This window comes from Trachurus japonicus, chromosome 5 (assembly GCF_045865225.1).
Source record: "Trachurus japonicus isolate A0001 chromosome 5, Traja_1.0".
NCBI classification, from domain to species: Eukaryota; Metazoa; Chordata; class Actinopteri; order Carangiformes; family Carangidae; genus Trachurus; species Trachurus japonicus.
The window spans coordinates 28070510-28083988 of record NC_140911.1 but is presented as its reverse complement, the minus strand read 5'-3'; the positions used below and the strand labels follow the sequence as shown (position 1 = coordinate 28083988).

At 38.8% G+C, this 13479-nt stretch overlaps 1 long non-coding RNA gene across 1 annotated transcript; it reads right to left on the bottom strand.

The window, feature by feature from the left end:
* Positions 1–8981: 8981 nt before the first annotated feature.
* On the bottom strand, positions 8982–9995 carry LOC146987799 (uncharacterized). Its single transcript, XR_015035939.1, has 3 exons — positions 9901–9995; positions 9586–9751; positions 8982–9283 (listed from the first exon to the last, which is right to left on the bottom strand). It is a non-coding gene; the product is annotated as an uncharacterized LOC146987799 (long non-coding RNA).
* Positions 9996–13479: the final 3484 nt, after the last annotated feature.

Genomic DNA, 13479 nt, shown 5'->3' with positions numbered 1-13479 from the left:
AGTTCACTCATCTGGGACTAGAAAATCATTTCTGTTGCTAGGTCGTTACAAGGTTCGGACTATTTGCTGTAGAGGTGAACTAGGTTCCATTACACATAGGAGTCTACTGACGTGACTGATTGTGTTTCAGTTATTAGTCAGACCCCATGTATTTCCATGGAAACGGGAAGCACACTCGCGAAAAAATTTAAATTTTGAGAGCAAAACGTCCATCAACATGAATATTTATTTAATTATACGCTTTATTTTGTTGGTAATTGTTGTATAATCGCAATATTACCCTCGAGGGTGTGCTTAAACGTAATTTGAGCACGACGGTGATGCGGTCAGGACCGAGGCGCTTGCGCCGAGGTCCGCAAGCACACCCTCTCGGGTAATATTGCTTAAATAAACCCCTTCATGTAGTATAAAGCTGCAGTACCGGAGTAACCGTAGCTGTAGGACCGCAGGTCTAGGACCGCAGCTGTAGGACCCGTTCGATTTACGTCACAGCGCCCCGACACCCCCAACGTTCGGAAGTTGCTGCATTACTATGGAAACGGTCACCGCTTGACCATTATATTATTCCGCTTTGAATTTTATATTACAAGTTCGCATTTTGAGTTTGAGTGGTTAGGCAACGAAGAAAGGAGTTGGTTAAGTTTAGTAAAAAGATCAGGTAGAGTGTAGACAAGCCAGATCAGTTTAAGTGAGAAGTGTAATTGTGTTTAGGCAATGAATAAAGGAGCTGATTAAACAACAGAAAAATAATTCCAGCAGTCGATTTCCAGACCGTTGCTAGGTAAAACAGGCCATTGCTAGGGACGCGCTCTGATCAGAGGACAGCAGAGGAGGAGAACTATGGATATTTACCTTATGTTTCATATTTACCGTCATTTAACAGCATAATAAATGACTTGTAGATTGTTACAGGGACAGTGGAGGCTATCTGCCATCTTCCACACTGCTGCTGAAAACCAAACCTGCGCTCAGAGCCTCCCTGTCACTGCTCTTGTCGGTCACGGTGAAAAAAAAAAAAAAAGGAGCTCGGTGGAAGACCGCGACAGTAAACGTGTTTATGACAGATAAGACTACACAAATATACCCATCCTAACATGTATATGATAATATATATAATATTATTTTTGAAAATGTTTTAATAAATATTCTACATTATTCAAGCTTTAATTTTAGTAAAAAAAGACCAGTAGAGTGTAGAATAGAGAGAGTCCAATGTCCAGAAAGTAGTTAGGAGCACGTTTGAGGTGATTTGTAGTCGATAAATCTGACGGCAGTAACTTCAGACGAGATTAAAAATTATCAGCAGGTAACGGCAGTCTCCACTTGGTAGGAAGCGCTGTGACGTAAATCGAACGGGTCCTACAGCTGCGGTCCTAGAGCTGCGGTCGGTCCTACAGCTACTAGTCCAGTCATTTTATGAGAAAAGGTTAAACAAATTGCAACAGAAGCAAACTCAACTGATTTTGTATCCTCAGCATGTCCTGAGTGAGGGAAAAAAAGCCCCGAAGAATCCCATTAGGGGAAAGTTTCGAAAAACACCCAAACATATCCCATTTATACGCATATAAACATTTATTTTCACGTGAATAGGGTAAAATTTTTAACCTTTAGATATCTCCATGAAAATTACTGAGTTGATTACTTACATTAAGACAAACAAAAAATGTATTACAAGTTTTTTGAAATTCTTTGTTAACATGAGCAAATGTGCATACATTTGCATAAATCTGCATAAATTGTACCGTTTTGACGGCACATGTATATATGAAGTTGCTGTGGTGGTACCGGCATGAAAATTGGAGTGAGTTGACTCCATCGGTCAACCGACAAGTTGACCACTTTAAATTTCAAGATGACTGTAAAATCCCCTTATTCGCACAAACTGAAATACGCTGCTATGGCCGGGTTTTGGTTGATTTTTCAAGACAGCCACATCCTTAGTAGAGCAGGTATGACATGAGCCAACAGTGCATAATCCAATTACATATGGCTAATTTGCATACATACAGCACTTGATCTAAACATTGGGTAGAGCAGGTGAAAATGTCTTGTTCAATCTTGTTAACATACAGTTAAAAAACTTAAGGAATGGAACCAATTTAGGCCCATGAGCATTAATAGAGACATTTTACCTGCTCTACTAAGGATGTGGATGTCTTGAAAAATTGCAGTCATCTTGAAATTTAAAGTGGTCAACTTGTTGGTTGACCGATGGAGTCAACTCATTCCAATTTTCATGCCGGTACCACCACAGCAACTTCATATATACATGTGCCGTCAAAACGGTGCGATTTATGCAAATTTATGCAGATTTATGCAAATTTGCTCATGTTAACAAATAATTTCAAAAAACTTGTAATACATTTTTTGTTTGTCTTAATGTAAGTAATCAACTCAGTAATTTTCATGGAGATATCTAAAGGTTAAAAATGTTACCCTATTCACGTGAAAAAAACTTTTTATATTCGTATAAATGGGATATGTTTGGGTGTTTTTCGAAACTTTCCCCTAATGGGATTCTTCGGGGCTTTTTTTCCCTCATTCAGGACATGTTGAGGATACAAAATCAGTTGAGTTTGCTTCTGTTGCAATTTGTTTAACGTTGACCCCTTTTTTGGCCTAAAATTACTGGACTATACGGTTACTCCGGTACTGCAGCTTCACCCTACTCAAACCGTTCCAACAGTTCCATACAACCTGTCGGGGTTTATTTCTCCATAACAACCTCCGAACTATACATTATCCCTTACTTAAGGTGCACTAAAAGTTCAAATAAACTATGCACAGCCTTTACATCTCATCCAAAACCATTTTGAAATTGGTTGTTTATCTAAGGAAGTAAGTTATGAATATTTTACCAGAACTTAGCCTATATGTTCACTTAATCTTTTTTTTTTTTTTTAAACTACCTGTTATTTTAAGATTACAGAGGTAAAAAGAAAAAAAAGTTCAGATATTTCCCTCTGAAATATAGGCTAACGTTAGTGTACTGAAGTAGGTTAAAATTACAACAGCATAAAATGAAAATTACGTTAATCTTGTTGAGTGCAATTACCTCAATATGCAGCGCTTGAAGACAATATTATTTTTATTACTGTTCACCACTGCTTTTAATATCAAGGGTTAGGGTTAACTTATAACCATAGACTGTAAAGCTTATAACCATAGGTTATAACATATGTTCAAGTTTCTTAAAATTACACTACAAGTCATTTACGTTAATGAAGTTACTTTGACGTTATGGTTGGTGACGTTGGAGTTTTGCGGACTTGTATACTTTTATTAAATAAAAATATATACCTATAATCTCATATTTGATCGTTATTTCAAGTGGTGCTGTGGCGTTAAGGGAATTACCTTCGTTCAGCAGCAGGGTGAGAGTCGGACTCGGGCTTCGGATTCATCAGCGGTGCTCTGTAGCTGGGTGGGTGGGTGCTGAAGCTGCCGCTTAGCTTGTTAGCCTAGCTGTTTAGCCTTAGGCTAGCTCAGTTTGGGCAGTTGCTTCGATATAGATTCCTGGGTTTACGGGGTGTCCTTGAATGCACCATGAAGCCCCTCACACGCTTTACCGTACGAGACGATGTAGACAGGCACTCGATTTTAAAGTGAAGAGAGCGCGACCGAGCTTTTCCGAAGTGCAGCTGGCGTGACCAAGAACTGATGTAAAAATGTATAATTTCGAAAAGAGTGTTGCAGCTGGAACTACTAGAGGGGAGTAGCTAACGTTAGCTAGCGAGCAGCTAGTTGGTATTACATGAGAAAAAAACGATCTGTTATTATTAGCATCTGTCTGTAAATGCAATTGTAGTGTGTGTACCTAAAAATAATTAAGCTTGGGCTTCTTCTAGAGGTGAAAGTAGCTAAAGTTAATGTTAGGCTATATAATGTCGAACCATCTTGTTTATTTTCTTTTTCATGCATGATAGCAGCTAGTTAGCAGACAGGAATCCTGCACAGCCTCGGCGAGATCAAAGGCTGTCGCCACGTGTTATGTGACAGCTGTGGCGGCACATCAAAAGCTCGCTCTGGCTCGTATAAACCGGTATAAGCCCAACCGCGCTAATCTGCTCTCCCCCTTTTCATCCATCAGAGGTAAGAATTTGTCTTTTCAACTTGCTAGCTTGAGAGTATTAGCTATAACACATCAGTTGTACACAATAGTGAGATTAAGTTTGAAGTTACTCTGTCGTGTTTTGGCTAAGATCACCTGAAACACATTAAAATATGTACAGTTGGTCTTGATAGTATCTTAGCTTAGCTTCAACGGCGGGAAAATGTACAACAATAGGGAACGTAGGTTCATTTATGCTTTGTGTTTTTTCTATTGATTCAAATAGTCGTTGTATTTGCTTGAGGTGATGGAAACACACATGATTCAAATTTCTTTTAATGCGCATTTCCCAGTAATTCGAATATCTTTGGATGGAAACATGGCTACAGTAATGTGTATATGAGACTTTGTGAAAATTAGATTTTTTTTTTCTCTCAAGTGGTTTACAATTTGATAATAATAATAGTAATACAACTTTTCATTCCAGACGAGCCAGCCTGGTGAACCGCACAGCCCAGGATGGCTCAGCAGCAGGTTTGTTTTTTTCAAATACTTTAGGATGTCTTAATTGGTTCTTAATGTATACTTTGTGTATGTGATAAGACATATTGTCAGTGGATTTTTCTTTTTGTTTCACAGGCGGAGAGCTTCTTTCCACTGAACCCAGTCTGGTTCAGCAGCGCAGCATTACATGCTATGGAGGAAGTTTCTCCTTCTGATCTGTCTTGCCCAGTGGACTACCAGCCCTCTCCAAAGCACAAGAGGGTAATTTGAGTGATTTACATTTATCTATTATTTTAGGGTTTGTTATAACTGTCACCTGATTCCCAACAGTCAATAATGCTAATACTTTTCAAAATAAGCATTGATACTAATAATAATGGTAGTTGAACAAACTCAAGCTATTCTCAAACATATTTGTAATTGTAATTCAGTGGGTGACTTGTATAGAGAGTAGGGCTGCCACAAACGATTATTTTGATAGTCGACTAGTCACCGACTATTTTTTTTCGATTAGTCGACTAATCGGATCATACGTAAATTGAATGCAAAACATACAGATTATCGCACCAGCATGCAGCTGCTCTTATATACCATCATTAGCTTTCAGCTTGAAGTGTTTAAGGTATATGCTAACTAAAAATAAAGACAATTAAGATGATAGTTCATTAAACATTTAATGAAATATGCAGCTTTAACTGTAGCATAAAGTGCAAACAGCTGAGTAAAATAAGGATAAGGCACTGGCCTAAACAAACACCAAAATAAATACTTAAAGGTTTTTTAGGTTTTTCTTTCCTTCATTTGTCTCTGGCATTAAACATAGCTACATTTAAATAAAATGAGGTAGACACCTGAAACTAAGGAATTATTCACAATAATAAAGTTTTGGTAGGCTTATCATTCAAATATAACTTGCTCAGTGTAAATAATAGTCGTTCTGTTAAAAAAAATCGAATAGTTTATAAGACAATCGTCTTGTCTGAAAAAAATTAAATGTTCCCTTTTTACTGTCACAGAGGGAGAAACATGGAAAGACTCCACCAGAAAGTTCTGTGTGAAACTCTGTCAAATGAAAACAAGTGAAACTGAGGTGCAGCTCAAACTCTGCAAGGTGTGAACTGTGATGAGAAGGTACCGGAAAATATTGACATAGTTTTACGCCGGGAGAGAAGACTTGCTCGTTAAGATGAGCGCTCATTACGTGACCAGGACCGCTGTGACCAGACGCGGTAATGTTCTAGTATTCTCCAACACCGAGTCTCAAAGTCTGCGATTTTATTTTTAAATGACGAACGGCTGTTTTTCAGTCCGTGATTTAAAACGGTGGAGCGGCGGTACCACTCCTAGTAGCCCTTCTCATTTAAAATGACAGACGAGAGAGAGAGAGAGGAGAGAGAGAGAGAGAGAGAGGGTGAGGAGCGGTGGTGGCGGCGGCGGCGGCGGCGGGGGGGGCGGGGGGGCTACACCGGTGCCGCTTGATGAGGGACAAGACCGGTAGAGAGAGAAAAGAGAGAGAACACCTATGTGTACTGAGTGAGTGAGTGCATGTGTGTGTGTGGTGGGCGGCTGCGGCGTCAGGTGCGTGTGTGGAAGGTGCGGCAGCAGTTTTGAGAGAAAAACAAAATTAAAAAAAAAACAAACAACGACGCATCGACTATTAAATTAGTTGTCGACGATTTTAATAGTCGACGTAGTCGTGACTAGTCGACTAATCGTGGCAGCCCTAATAGAGAGATAGATCGATAGATCGATAGATCGATAGATAGATAGATAGATAGATAGATGATAGATAGATAGATAGATAGATAGATAGATAGATACTTTATTAATCCCGAAGGAAATTCATCTGTCAGCTGCTCCAAACATTCTGAAAGAAAGTACTTAGCTAATGTAGACAGATGTAGCAATAATATAAAAGAATAAAATAAAATATAAAATATACCTATATACAAACTATCACCTATATACAGGGCTTGACGCTTAGCATTTTCCCAGGTAGCACGTGTGCTAGTAAGTTGAAAAATCTAGTAGCACACAAATAATTTTAAATAATAACATGATATGAGGTCAATGAGGAGGCATTTATAAGCAAAACAGTTCAATTCATAGCTTTTTAACAGGGATGCCAACGGGTCAGGACCAAAAAAGATCTTAGAGCGGTGACACTCACCATTAACATAATACATGTGCATTTAAATACATTATAATATCATGGAAAAGTCAATTTCCAGTAGTTAAAATCAAACAGCCCCAACCAAGTATTGATTGCATATAGGTGGACAACATTTCTATATTAAAAATGCTTTAAAGAAAAGAGAAAAAACAGGTCCTTTGTAGTATTTACATTTTTGGGAATACGGAATTTCAGGTCTTCATATAAGCTACAGTATATAATGTGTTAGTTAGTTTCACTTTTTGAATTGAATTAGTGACATAGGCCTTAATAAATTCTTCCATGATATTCTAATGCACCTGTACATTGGAAATGAGTGATAGCCTACAGTATATACTGCATACATCTTGACAGCTTCGGTTTGGTTCCGCGTGCAGTCTCTTTTTTTCAGCTGATGCTGCATTCAAGTGCACAACCGGCCACAACCTCCTCCAAACGTTCGCAACACATCATAAAACATTTATTGAACGGTAAAATTCGGTAGTCGCACACGTGCTACTAATTGCATTTCACAATTAGCACTGATCTGTTTTTTACTCGCATTTGCGACGAGGGGCTCGCACTGTCGAGCCCTGCCTATATATATGCATACATATATATGTACACATATACACACACACTCTCATATAAAAGAAATACAGTTCATAAAATGTCAGTTAGTGCAGATGTTGTGCCCGTTGTCCATGATCGCCATCAGTTTTTCCATGGTTCTTCTCTCTGCCACTGCCATCACCGACTCCTGTTCCAGGCCCACCACAGAGCTGGCCCGTCCGATGAGCCTGTCCAGTCTCCCACTGTCCCTCTTTTAGTCTCTCTTTTTATAGCTGTAGCGGTCGCCAGTCGCCAGTGGCGACTAACTTTGATGCTTTGGCGAGTAAAGGAAGCCGGCTGACTGGCCACTCTGGCGAGTGAAAAAAATCCAACTACTTCGTTGTTGTTACTGTTCCTCCCGACCCGGCTGTGACGCTTGGGTTGTGAGCCGGTGTCGTGCAGATCTTAAAGCTCACAACATGCCGTATAGCAATGATTTGTGACCGATTACAACGCTCGCGGCGCACGTGTGTATTCCTCTTTCTTCAGTGTGGTGTTTGGCTGCACTTTCAATAAGAAAAGTTCCATATGAGCGCGATCAGCCGAGACAGAGCACAATGGATGTGGCATTGATCAGATATCGCAGCGCACATGTTTATTTAACGGCAAAAAAAAACATCGCTCCAATTTTTTTTTTTTTGCCGTTAAATACACATGTACGTGCGCTGCGATATCTGATCAATGCCACATCCATTGTGCTCTGTCTCAGCTGATCCGCTCATATGGAACTTCTCTTATTGAAAGTGCAGCCAAACACCACACTGAAGAGAGAGGAACAGCAGCTCCTCTGACAGCTCCTCTGTGGAGCTGCAGGAGAGCTGCGACGTCTGTTTTTTGTCTTTTTTTATTTTTATTGCAGCGCCGTTATTACAGGTTATGCACATCTATGTCCGTGTAGGTTACATTTATTGTCTGATCTTCCTTCATGGTGCACAGTGTTAGTCCTCCTGTGAAACTTTTAGCTACTAAATAATATGACTGAAGGCAGTGGAAGTCTGCACATGTCGACACGCCCCCATGAGTTGACGACATAAGGAGCTAATAAATAAATATAAATAACTGATAGTATTATTCGGTCAAGTTCTTGTTATAGGTTAATGGTTAAACGCACTGCAAATTTTTTCGCTGTGAATTCACAATAAATAATTGGATAAGTTTTGCATTACTTTCACAGTAAGGATTACAGCAATATACTGTGAAACGGACTCACAGCAATTTACTGTAATTTCACACCTGTGATATTACAATGCATTGTTGTAAAAGCACAACTGTATACTGTAACTTCACAGCTTCAATGACAAAGCAATTACTGTGATATTACAGTACATTACTGGGGAATTACAACCTTTTGCTGTATATCATTACAACAAGGCCCTGTACTTTTACAGTGTGTACTGTGAAAGTTGATAGTAATTTACTGTGAATCTACAATGTATACTGTGGAAGTCATATAATGCAGTAATGCAGACAAAGTTTCCATTTACTGTGAATTTACAATCATTGTACAATTAAATATACCCCTGCCCCCCAACACACAACTCTGAGGTAAAGTCAATGTTAGCCCAATGGCATATTTATTTACAAATAAAGGTTATTCAACATACAGTAAATGCCAGGATATTCAAGAATTCAAGAAATTCAACTTCCTAGTCTTAAACTTTCTAAAGCCATCTTAAAATGCAGAGACATTGTGCAGAAACATGCAATTTATCACCTAGCTGTGTCACAATAACAGTAAGAGGACCAAACAGTCAATAAAATTGTCCATGCACAACAGCGTTGTACAAAAATCTTGTAGTGCAAAGTTGTCTTAAAAAAGTACAAACAAAAGAACTACTCTGCTGCTGCAAAAAGACTGATGCCCACTCACAGTCAATTAGTTTCCTCAAAAGGGTGCTCACATGGGGGGTCATTGTTGTCCACTTCTTGGTCTTTGAGCCTCTTCCTTGATGCCCAAGAAGCACCTGTTAACAAGCAAAGATAGTTTCAGTTTTAAACAGACGCATGTTTTGCAGGCAGCACCAAAACAAAATAAACAGCTGTGATTGGACCGGTCGGTATTTGTATAGTCAGTGTAACGTGTATACCCAGACTGATCTGCCGAGTGAAATTGAATACGAGTTTGCAAGATCAGGATGGTCTCACCAGGCTAGCCTCAGGTACCGGTACCTCCTTTGTTAGCATTTTAGATCTCAAGACAATCATCAAGTTGGAAGCCTATACTATAATGTGAATTACAAGATCAAATGTGATCTTTATACAATACCTTTGAATGAACTCCAGCGTCGACGATCCAGCGGCAGGATACTCAAGGTTGAAGATGTAATAGCTGCTGAAGAGAGCAGCTACTCCATGTAAAAACAAAGGGTGTGGGCCCATCACGACATGTCCCACGATGGATTTAAGCCATCCAGAGGGCTTCGTCATGTCACCTGAAATGAACAGATACAACATCACGTGTTATGAGCACTTTGAGATCTGTTTCAGATATAAAGTGCTATACAAATGTAATTATTATTATTTATTGTGGCCATGTAAATACCTAGAATCAAAACAAAATACTGTAACAAAGTAACATTACCTTGAATGCTCAAGCAGGCAGTGCTGGGGAGTTCTGCAGTATTGACGTCCACAGCAGTGGCACATGGCTGTAACATGGTAACACAATAGCATAGATTTAACATTAATGGATAAATATTGTTCATTGGTCAGAGGTAAATCATACAAGGTAATAAATGGCGTTTAATGTAATCACTCATTTAGCATAAATATTTGAATAAAAAATCGTACACATCAACATCTTTGAAGTACGACATTAGGAGCAGCAGGATGCAGACAGACTTGTCAGAGTCTGGATCATAGCAGGCCAGAACATCGCGGATGTGGGGGACATCGACGTACGTCAGGAGGGCAAAGTGCGAGAATAGGCATTTCTGAGAGAGGAGAAACGGCCACCAGACATACAAATGTATTGTTAGTAGCCAAGTAACACACACACACACACACACACACACACACACACACACACACACACACACACACACACACACACACACACACACAGTGTTCAGATCTGGACAAATGACTGTCACAATGACTGTCACCCAAATTTGCAATAAACAAAGTTTACCAAAAAGACAGTAGATGTAGAGCAAATCCCTCTTCATATTCTCCAATGTTGCCTCGGTCTTCCCCTCTGGTAAATCTTCTGGGCCCCACCTCACACACCTAGGGGTGGGCATCACAGGGTAACAATAGGGTCATCAGTTGCAGACAGTTGTTCAAAACAACCTGAGCTTTAAGAATATGCATACTGTGGTGGTGTCATATGAATGTAGAAAAACTGATATGACTAGAAATATAGAGGGGAAAATAAAAAAACAGAAAATTAATTTCACACATCAGAAAATTATTATGAAGTTGTGTTTAAAAAAAAACTTGCCTAGTATGTCTGGCATGAAAACAGTCTGTGTTTGCAGTGAGGCAGAGAGCCACAGTAACATTACAACCCTGACATTCACATGAGGTTCACAGACAATCTTATGTGTTTTCTGCAGTAAACACAGGTTATCCCTCATCTCAGGCCCATTAAGAGGTCTAAACTTTTTTTTTTTTTTTTTTTTTTTTTAAAGTATATTTTTTGGGCTTTTATGCCTTTATAGATAGTACAGTTGAGACTGACAGGAAATGGGGAGGCAGAGAGAGGGGGGATGACATGCAGCAAATGGCGCCCGACGCGGGACTCGAACCGGGGCCGACCGCAGCGAGGACTGTGCCTCTATACATGGGGCGCCCGCTCTAACCACTACGCCACGCGACGCCCCAAGAGGTCTAAACTTACATAAATGTCTAAAGTAAATAGCAAACACTAGCTAGCCTTAGCTAGCTACTGCTTATTTTACTAGCAGTAGTGAAACGAGCTATCACTGCTGTGAGAGAACGTTTGATAATTTCGGGCACTTGCTAACAAAATATGAACTGTGCCATGAGATAAACGTTCATTTAAAATAACATTGTTATGCATGCAGCTCACCTTCATTCAGCCCAGAAGAGAAAAGGGAAATGGTGTCTTCAGTTTCAGTGCCGAGTTCGGTTATGTCATGTGACCAAGGAATATTTGAAAATACAATATTTCACTGTAATAATACTGTTGAATGCTGTGAAATCCTTGCATTTTTTACTGTGTTGCTGTGATATTACAGACCTTGTTGCGATATAACATGGTTTATTTTATTGCAGTATTTAACTGTAATCCAAGAATACTGTAGTTTTTACAGGTATTCATTGGGATATTATAGGGGAACTTAATTACAACAAGTTACTGTAAAATAATACTGTTAATTATTGTGAAATGCTGGTAATTTCTAACAGTGCGGTTAACCATGTGCATCCCTAAAATAAACCTTTGAGGGAAAAAAGGCAAACTTGACTCCTTTATTCCACACAAAAATATGCTAATAGCTATGATATGTGTTAAAAATTCTTATGAGTGTATTATAACAGTTCAACACAATGAAAAAAATATAAAACAGCTATACATAATTTTTGGCCAGTAAAAAATCTTTCTGGCCAGTAGATTTTTAAAGCTCACTAGCCAGTTGGCCAGTGAGCAAAAAAGTTAAGTTTGAACCCTGGCTGTAGTGATTAAAGCTTAATTGATATGTTTTCTTTCATTGTGTAGGCGGCCTCCTCAGTGTCAGCCAGACGACCCAGGGCCACAGCTAGACCCCCCCGCCGCCACAGCTCTCAAGTGAACAATGTATGCTACTGTTTCTCACAACTACCAGAAACACCATACACTTCCAGAATAGTCACTAGATACACATTACTAGACTGTCCATTCTGTCTGAGATATTGGTTTTCATGTCAACAGCTAACCAGCTGTCATATTTACTCATCCAAGATGTACTATCTTTCACCTCTCTCTCTCTCACTTCTACCATGCTTAATGATATGTTTGCAAACGGAAGAAGTAAGCATTGTAGGCTATCAACAACCTCCAAAACATAACCAAACTTGTGTATTGAATGGTCTGCCAGCCAGTTTATGTTTCAGTCATGTATAACTTCCTGCCTCAGACAAACCATTGGGAATAGGTAATGTTAAATGTGATAATCCCAGCATGGCTCGGAGGAGCAATGGCGTTGATTTGATTTTACCATTGATTTTTTTTTAATAAACATATTTAGCCATCATTTGTCCAACTTGATGGTTAGCGTTATCTCCAGAACACCCAAATGAAGTTCCAAATGAAGTGGCAGCACAATTGTACACATTCAGAAATCTCTTTCTCAAAGAAATGTTTTCTTTTGCAGCACCAATCAACAATTGAAACCAGCTGTTGGAGAGCTAAAATGAAATCTCTGCAGGTTTCATACGTCTAACTTTGATTTTCATGGTTGAAAATTAAAAACTACATCAAAACGTTGAGCTTAAAGGTCCCATTTGGATAAATTGACATTTCAATGTTTTTTTTTGTTTTTTCTACAGTGATAATAAAGCAGCTTTAGGTTCTATATTAATACTGTGAAAGTCTAAAGGTAGATGTTTGTATTGCTCCATACAGTATAAAGGTAGTTTTTTTTTTTTTTTACATTTGTGAATGAAAAAACTACCTTTATACTTTCACAGTATAAATATAGAACCTATGTTGCTTTATTATCACTGTAAAAAACAAAAAAAACCATCAAAATGTCACTTTATCCAACACGGACCTTTAAGCTCAACGTGTTGAAAAAAAAAATTCAAATAGAAAGAGAATAGTAAAACCAAATCAACTCCATTGCTCCTCCGAGCCATGCTGGGATTATCACATTTCACAGGGTTTGTCTGAGGCAGGAAGTTATACATGACTGAAACATAAACTGGCTGGCAGACACCATTCAATACACAAGTTTGGTTATGTTTTGGAGGTTGTTGATAGCCTACAATGCTTACTTCTTCCGTTTGCAAACATATCATTAAGCATGGTAGAAGTGAGAGAGAGAGAGAGAGAGGTAAAAGATATGAGAGTACATATCTTGGATGAATAAATATGATGACTATGTCATCCACTTACCTATTTTTGATTAGCAAACTGCACAAAAACTGCAAAAAAACCCTTTTATTACCAAGAACTGCAATCATATTTATGTATTATTACTTTATCGACACCAGTTAT